Source organism: Dendrobates tinctorius, unplaced genomic scaffold (assembly GCF_039654945.1).
Source record: "Dendrobates tinctorius isolate UK_male_01 unplaced genomic scaffold, ASM3965494v1 ptg000151l, whole genome shotgun sequence".
NCBI classification, from domain to species: Eukaryota; Metazoa; Chordata; class Amphibia; order Anura; family Dendrobatidae; genus Dendrobates; species Dendrobates tinctorius.
The window spans coordinates 2,011,147-2,019,615 of record NW_027361818.1 but is presented as its reverse complement, the minus strand read 5'-3'; the positions used below and the strand labels follow the sequence as shown (position 1 = coordinate 2,019,615).

The window sequence follows — 8,469 nt, the reverse complement described above, 5'->3', positions numbered from 1 at the left end:
TGTGATATACAAAAAATGTTGACAAAAGTGATTAAAAATACATTTAGCACAAAAAGCTGCATTAAACAATATGTCATTTCCTGATGACTCATCTCCTTGAATGTCGTTTTCTGAAGCCAAACTCCACACCGATTCTGTCAGCGCTGCGCTGTTCTCGTTTTCTCGGCAGCTCTTGTTACTTTATGGGGCGGGGAGGGTAAATGTCAGCTCTCTGGACTCCGAGACTTGGATTTATTTTTCCTAATTTCTTAACTATATTTATTGTCAGTTTGTTGTCAGGTCAGAAGAGAAGATTGGATCTTTCTGTCACTTGTGAGATTTCTACTGAAATCTGAACAACGAAGACGTTTCGTAAATCTCTTTATTTTTACTGGTATCAAAACACACGTAACATTAGCGATGATACATATACTGACGAGGACGATCGATAAGTCACAGAGATCATATAGAAGAACTATGCAGGAAAGAGAGAAACTGCAAAAATAACATGTTGGCAGCGGTGGGATTCGAACCCACGCCCCCGAAGAGACTGGAGCCTTAATCCAGCGCCTTAGACCGCTCGGCCACGCTACCTGCATAGGACAAGTAGCTGGATGATTGCAACTTCTAGGCTGCCAAGGAGACGATTACTGGAGGTGTAAAGCAAAAAAATAGTTTTTAAATACATATATATGAATAAAAGTGTAGATAGCCCTCCATTTGCCCCATTCAAAACAAAACTATTAAAAAAATACACATATTTGGTGTCGCCATGTTCAGAATCGCCCGATCTTTCAATATATTAAAAGAATTAACCTGGTCGCTAAACAGCGTAAACAGAAAAATATCAAATGCCCAGAATTACTTTTTTTGGTCAACGCAACATTGCATTAAATAGCAATAACGGGCGATCAAAACTTCGTAGCCACACCGCAATGTTATGTATAAAAAGCCAGCTCGGCACGCAAAAAATAAGCCGTCACCCAACCCGAGATCACGAAAAATGGAGACGCTGCGGGTATCGGAAAATGGCAATTTTTAGATATTTTTTGAAAATATTTGCATTTTTTTTCCCCACTTAAAACAGAACCTATATCTGTGAACTCGTAATGACCGGAGAATCATATCGGCAGGTGGGTTTTAACATTTAGTGAACATGGTATAAAAACAAACAAACCCCACAACACTTGTGGAATTGCCCTTCTTTTTGCATTTTCACCGCACTTTGAATTTGTTTTCCTGCTTTCCAGTACACTATATGGTAAAACCAATGGTGTCGTTCAAAAGTACAACTTGTCCCACAAAAAACAAGACCTCACATGGCCATATTGAGGGAAAAATAAAAAAAGTTAAATAAAAAAATAAATAAAAAAAATAAAAAAAGTGTGAGTGTGAGTTCTCACTGGTCTTCCTCCTCTTCTAATCCTAATTTTGAGGACAGCATGATCGATTCCTCCTAAATCCCCGGCCGCCTTTATTTCCTCATCTATTTCCTTCCTGTCAGTAAGAATTAGGTCCTAATAAAAGTTGGCAGCGGTGGGATTCAAACCCACGCCTCCAGAGAGACTGGAGCCTAAATCCAGCGCCTTAGACCGCTCGGCCACGCTACCTCACATGGATGTCAGACTTTTCATTCAATCAGAATGTTGCTAATGATGTAAGAGGCAGAAAACAATTTATATCCAACTAGACAAAAGGAGGAACATTATTATACATGAGCAACATGGTTATCGGGGATATGTGTGTTCTCCGAGTCTGACTGCTCCCTTTCCTATTTAGCTGTCCGAATTGCCTTTCTTCCACCCGTAATGAGCGCCCCCTGGTCTGTAGTATTGTCCTTGGAAGGAATAAGTCCTTTGCCGTCCTCTGTAATGACCACACATATATTTATACATGTAAATGAGATCTGCTCTGAGGTTTTTTTCTTAGCTTAATAAGCCCATTTTTTCAATTGTTGAACTTTTTTTTACAGCACCTTCCCTTTAACACCTTAAGAACCAAACCACTTTGTAGTTTAATGACCGAGGCTCATATTTTAAATCTGACCATTATCACTTTAGGAGGTCATAATTCTGGAAAACTTCAATGGATCCCAGTGATCATAGAATCATAGAATGGTAGAGTTGGAAGGGACCTCCTGGGCCTTCTGGTCCAACGCTCTGCTCAAAGCAGGATTCGCTAAATCATCCCAGACAAATGTCTGTCCAGCCTCTGTTTGAAGACTTCCATTGAAGGAGAACTCGCCAGTTCTCGTGGAAGCTTGTTCAACTCATTGATCACTGTAGCTGTCAAGAAATTTTTTCTAATATCTAATCTGTGTCTCCTCCCATTCAGTTTCATCCCATTGCTTCTAGTCTTTCCTTGTGCAAATGAGAATAAAGATGATCCTTCTACAATGTGACAGCCCTTGAGATATTTGTTGACAGCTATTAAGTCTCCTCTCAGTCTTCTCTTTTGCAAGCTAAACATTCCCAAATCCTGCAACCTTTCTCATAAGACAGGGTTTGCAGACCGGTCACCATTCTGGTCGCTCTTTTCTGAACTTGCTCCAGTTTGTTGATGTCTTTTTTAAAATGTGGTGCCCAAAACTGGACACAATATTCCAGATGAGATCTGACCCAAGAGGAGTAGAGGGGATAATGACTTCACGTGATCTAGACTGTATGCTTCTGTTAATACATCCCATTTGTATTTGCCTTTTTTGCTGCTGCATCACACTGTAGTCTCATATTCAGTCTGTGATCTATTAGTGTACCCAAGTATTTTTCACATGTGCTGTTGCTTAGCCCTATTCCTCCCATTTTGTATATGCTTTTTCATTTTTATTGCCCAGATGTAGTACTTTGCATTTTTCTCTGTTAAAAACCATTCTGTTAGTTGCTGCCCACTGCTCCAGTTTATTTATATCTTTTTCAATCCTCTCTCTCTTCTCTAGTATTAGCTATCCCTCCTAGCTTTGTGTCATCAGCAAACTTAATCAGTTTGCCCTCAATTCCTTCATCTAAATCGTTGATGAAGATGTTGAACAATACAGGGCCAAGGACAGAGCCCTGTGGTACCCCACTTGAGACATTCTTCCAGCTGGATGTGCAGCCATTTATGACCACTCTTTTAGTCAGATCACTAAGCCAGTTATGAATCCACAGTTACCTTGTCCATTCCATATTTCTGATTCTGAGATTGTTTTCTCATGACATATTGCACTTTATAATAGTGGTAAAATTTGTTCAATAAGACTTGCATTTATTTGTGAAAATATAAAAAAATTACAAAAATTGACAAGACCATTTTTTTAGGGACACATTCACATTTGAAGTGACTTTGAGGGGTCTATATGACAGAATATACCAAAAAGGGACACCATTCTAAAAACCACACCCCTAGAGGTGTTGAAAACCACATTCAAGAAGTTTACTAATGCTTCAGATGCTTCACAGTAATTAATGCAATGAGGAAGGAAAAAATGAACATTTTCCTGTTATTCACAAAAATGTTACCTATTACAATTTTTTATTTTCATGAGGGTAAACTACTCTTTGGATGTACAGCAGGGCTCAGAAGGGAAGGAGCGCTGTTTGACTTTTTGAATGTAAAATTGGCTGGAACATGGATGCTATTTGGAGAGCACAAAACCATTGAAACCCCTCACAAGTGACTTCATTTTGGAACCCTCAAGGAATGTATCTAGATGTGTGGTGGGCATCAGTTTTGACAAGTGATAAAAAGGCTCGGATATGGTTTTAAAGAAGGCGATTAATTTTATTACAATAATTAAATGATTACAGAAAACAGGAAATAGTATGATATTGCATACACTTTTGCATAATATAAATCACAAAGGTAAAGTACTTACATTGCACACTACATAAGCAAAAAGCAAATCTTCTCCAGGAATAGCGACATCATCTGTCTAGAAACATCAACCATGAGGAGCAAATAGGGAAGACAGAGACATTCCAGGGATATCCACACAGCAGACCCACATGGGCTCCCCTCCAGTCTGCAGGTTAACAGGCTTCTGTCTTAGGTGCAGTCTTTCCCAGCTTATGTATTGTTTAGGAAAGACAATGCCTGCGTAAACAAGTGTTACACAAACTCTAACAAATTCTATTTGTCCAGTATAGTATCCCTCTTCGATGTGGCCAGCTCTACAGATGTGAACCTACCCCAGACAAATACATCACCTGATATAACATGCCAAAAACTCTTCTAGTACCGGATATTCTACCATATTATAAACCTGATATTTCTCAAGAAACATTAATAGTGAAACTATGCAGTAATTGGATGCACCATATAAACATATGCTTTCCCACTGAAGAATATAAACATACACTGTTCTCACCAAACAGCGATGAAAGAACTATGTGATAATTTTATACTTACAGTCATATGTAAAAGTTTGGGCACCCCTATTAATGTTAACCTTTTTTCTTTATAACAATTTTGGTTTTTGCAACAGCTATTTCAGTTTCATATATCTAATAACTGATGGACTCAGTTATATTTCTGGATTCAAATGAGGTTTATTGTACTAACAGAAAATGTGCAATCTGCATTTAAACAAAATTTGACCGGTGCAAAAGTATGAGCACCTCAACATAAAAGTGTCATTAATATTTCGTAGATCCTCCTTTTGCAAAAATAACAGCCTCTAGTCACTTCCTGTAGCTATTAATGAGTTCCTGGATCCTGAATGAAGGTATTTGTAACCCTTCCTGTTTACAAAACAATTCCAGTTCAGTTGCGTTTGATGGTCGCCGAGCATGGACAGCCCGCTTCAAATCATCCCACAGATGTTCAATGATATTCAGGTCTGGGGACTGGGATGGCCATTCCAGAACATTGTAATTGTTCCTCTGCATGAATGCCTGAGTAGATTTGGAGCGGTGTTTTGGATCATTGTCTTGCTGAAATATCCATCCCCTACGTAACTTCAACTTCGTCACTGATTCTTGCACATTATTGTCAAGAATCTGCTGATACTGAGTTGAATCCATGCGACCCTCAACTTTAACAAGATTCCCGGTGCCAGCATTGGCCACACAGCCCAAAAGCATGATGGAACCTCCACCAAATTTTACTGTGGGCAGCAAGTGTTTTCCTTGGAATGCTGTGTTTTTAGCCGCCATGCATAACGCCTTTTTGTATGACCAAACAGCTCAATCTTTGTTTCATCAGTCCACAGGACCTTCTTCTAAAATGTAACTGGCTTGTCCAAATGTGCTTTTGCATACCTCAGGCGACTCTGTTTGTGGCGTGCTTGCAGAAACGGCTTCTTTCGCATCACTCTCCCATACAGCTTCTCCTTGTGCAAAGTGCGCTGTATTGTTGACCGATGCACAGTGACACCATCTGCAGCAAGATGAGGCTGCCGGTCTTTGGAGGTGGTCGGTGGATTGTCCTTGACTGTTCTCACCATTTTTCTTCTCTGCCTTTCTGATATTTTTCTTGGCCTGCCACTTCTGGGTTTAACAAGAACTGTACCTGTGTTCTTCCATTTCCTTACTATGTTCCTCACAGTGGAAACTGACTGGTTAAATCTCTGAGGCAACTTTTTGTATCCTTCCCCTGAAAATCTATGTTCAATAATCTTGGTTTTCAGATCATTTGAGAGTTGTTTTGTGGAGCCCATGATGCCACTCTTCATAGGAGAATCAAATAGGAGAACTACTTGCTAGTGGCCACCTTAAATACCTTTTCTCATGATTTGATACACCTGACTATGAAGTTGAAAGCTCAATGAGGTTACAAAACCAATTTAGTGCTTCAGGAAGTCAGTAAAAAGTAGTTAGGAGTGTTCAAATCAAGAAAATGATAAGGGTGCCCATACTTTTGCATTGGTCAAAATTTGTTTAAATGCAGATTGCACATTTTCTGTTATTACAATAAACCTCATTTGAATCCAGAAATATAACTGAGTCCATCAGTTATTAGATATATGAAACTGAAATAGCTGTTGCAAAAACCAAAATTGTTATAAAGAAAAAAGGTTAACATTAATAGGGGTGCCCAAACTTTAACATATGACTGTATAAACAGGCATGTTCTCACTAGAAACTAAGCAGCCCAGTTGTTAGGAGAATAGCAGAAAATACACAGCTAAACTTTTACTGCTTGATATCTTAAAGGCGTCTTCAAAGACAGACTATCAAAATGGATTCCCGATGGTCATTAATATCTTAGCACTACAGCACCTTGAACCCTCACAGAAGTTTATAACTTAGGGCCGTGAAAATAAAAAATTTAATTTTTCCCCAGAAAAATATTATTTTAGTTCCAATTTTTTTTATTTTTGCAAGGGTAACAGGAGAAAATTGGCTATATAGGTTTTTGAGCAATTTCTCGTGAGTACGCCAATACCCCATATGTGGTCAAAAACTACTTTTGAGGCACAGGGCAAAGCTCAGAAGGAAAGAGGTGCCATATTGGAGTTCAGATTTTGCTGGGATGGTTTGAGAGCGCCATGTCACATTGTCAGAGCCCCGAAACTCCCTTTTTTACCTCATTTTATAAACTACACTACCCAATCAATTCATCTAGGGGTGCAGTGATTATATTGACAGCTGTGTCACAGAATTTTATACCATTGTGCTGTGGAGAAAAAATAATTACATTTTGACCACAAAAATTTTGGTTTAGCCCCAGATTTTATATTTTCATGCTTGGAAATAAGTAAAAATGGCACCAAAATGAATCACACAATTTCTGCTGGATGTAGAAATACCCCATATGTGGCTGTGCGGTACTGCTTGGCCATACGGAGAGACTCGGGAGGGACGGAGCGCGATTTGCCTATTTCAATAGCAGAATCTCCCCTCAAATGACCCCATTTTAAAAATGATACCGCTGCCAAACTTGTGGATGCTAAATGTGGTTTAGGTACACCTTGGGGCTCAGAAAAGAAGGGGGCATTTGGATTTCTTTGGTGTGTTGGGTGAGGGCATAGCGCTTTTCCAGAGCCTTTGTGCTATCAGTAAGCTGGAAGCCCCCTATATTACCACTCAGAGATGGCGGTCCTGAGTGGGGACTTGCTTATTTTTGTGGATTGAGTTGAAGCTTTTAATGGGAACATTTTACTTTACATTTGGGATCACAGTTATCCGGCACTCTACACTGAGCACTTACATGGGGGTTTCTATCTAAATCTCCAAGTGACATAATTTTTATGAAACTCCCGAGGGATCCATTCACTATAATGAGGCAGCAGAATTACTCTGGACTCTGTCTGGCCTCTGTTCATACCCATAGCAATACCATGCTCTGAGCATAGTCTAAGAATCTTTCTGTAGCTTGGTGATCTGGAGGTCATCATGATAACCCTGGGTCACAATGGAAATGATTGTGTGCCAGCGATGATGTAGAATGGGCGCCGATCTTTAGGCAGAACTCCCTCCTTCTGTCTAACGAGTAAATGTTGCAATCACAGCAGTTAGGGGTTAAACAGCCAGGGGCCATGCTGGCACCATCTCAGGGCACTAGCACAGGAGCTCGGCTTTCAACAGAGCTGAGCTCCTGCTGTGATTGAGGGAGGGGAGGTGTTGAGATTTCACTTCCTGCGTGATGATGCAATCAGACTGACTGACCGATCACAGCGCTCTGAGTGCAGGGGCTGATGGCATGGGCCCACACACCTCTACCATTGCCACTCAGCTGTCACTGACAGGTGTCGATATGGTACTGTCGGTACTGTTTACACGCAGTGACAGTTTAAAATAATGACGGACATAACACGTCATGGTGCGGGAACTGACACCTGGTCATGACATGCTGAGTCCGTCATTGGTTGCAAAGGGGTTAAGAATTGGTAATCTTTATTTGGGGTGGACTTTCCTTTGGCCCCAAACTCAGCAAACACTTACTGAGCCATGCATGAGGGAAAGAATCAGTTATGTGGCTTGTTAGCTCAGTAGCTAAGAGTGTGGTGCTAATAACACTGAGGTTGTGGATTTGATCCCCGTACGGGCCAGACAGCTCCATTTTGCCAAGACAGTAATTTATTTTTAAACTAGATGACTTTTTAACATTTTTATTTTGTCATTTTAACCCCTTTCTGCCATAAGATGTATTGTACCGTCCATGACACCCGGCACAATTTGACCATGGACAGTATAGTACGTCATAGCGATTGGCCATGCACATGGGTGATGTGCGGCCGATCGCGGCCTGGTGTCAGCTGATTCTCACAAATGACACCTGGCACTAAGTGCCAGGAATGCTCACAGACTGCTCCCGATACTTTAACCCCCAAAATGTTGCGATCGAACACCATCGCAGCATTCCCGGAGCAGGCAGAGTGCTGACAGCCCCTCTGGCTTTGGATCGGAGACCTTGAAGCGTGACGCGGGGTCCTGATTGCTGCCATGGTAACCCGATGTGGTCATGATGACATCCGGGTTACCAGAGCTAAGAAACTTCCTGTCATGTGCAGTGCATGATCATCAAGTCTCTCACGTTAGTGTGCACAGAGTGCAGCACTGACAGCTTCTG

At 40.8% G+C, this 8,469-nt stretch overlaps 2 non-coding genes across 2 annotated transcripts; both read right to left on the bottom strand.

The window, feature by feature from the left end:
- Window positions 1-491: 491 nt before the first annotated feature.
- TRNAL-AAG (transfer RNA leucine (anticodon AAG)) lies at window positions 492-573 on the bottom strand. Its single transcript has one exon. It is a non-coding gene; the product is annotated as a tRNA-Leu (tRNA).
- Window positions 574-1,507: 934 nt separating this feature from the next.
- Window positions 1,508-1,589, bottom strand: TRNAL-UAG (transfer RNA leucine (anticodon UAG)). The gene has a single exon. It is a non-coding gene; the product is annotated as a tRNA-Leu (tRNA).
- Window positions 1,590-8,469: the final 6,880 nt, after the last annotated feature.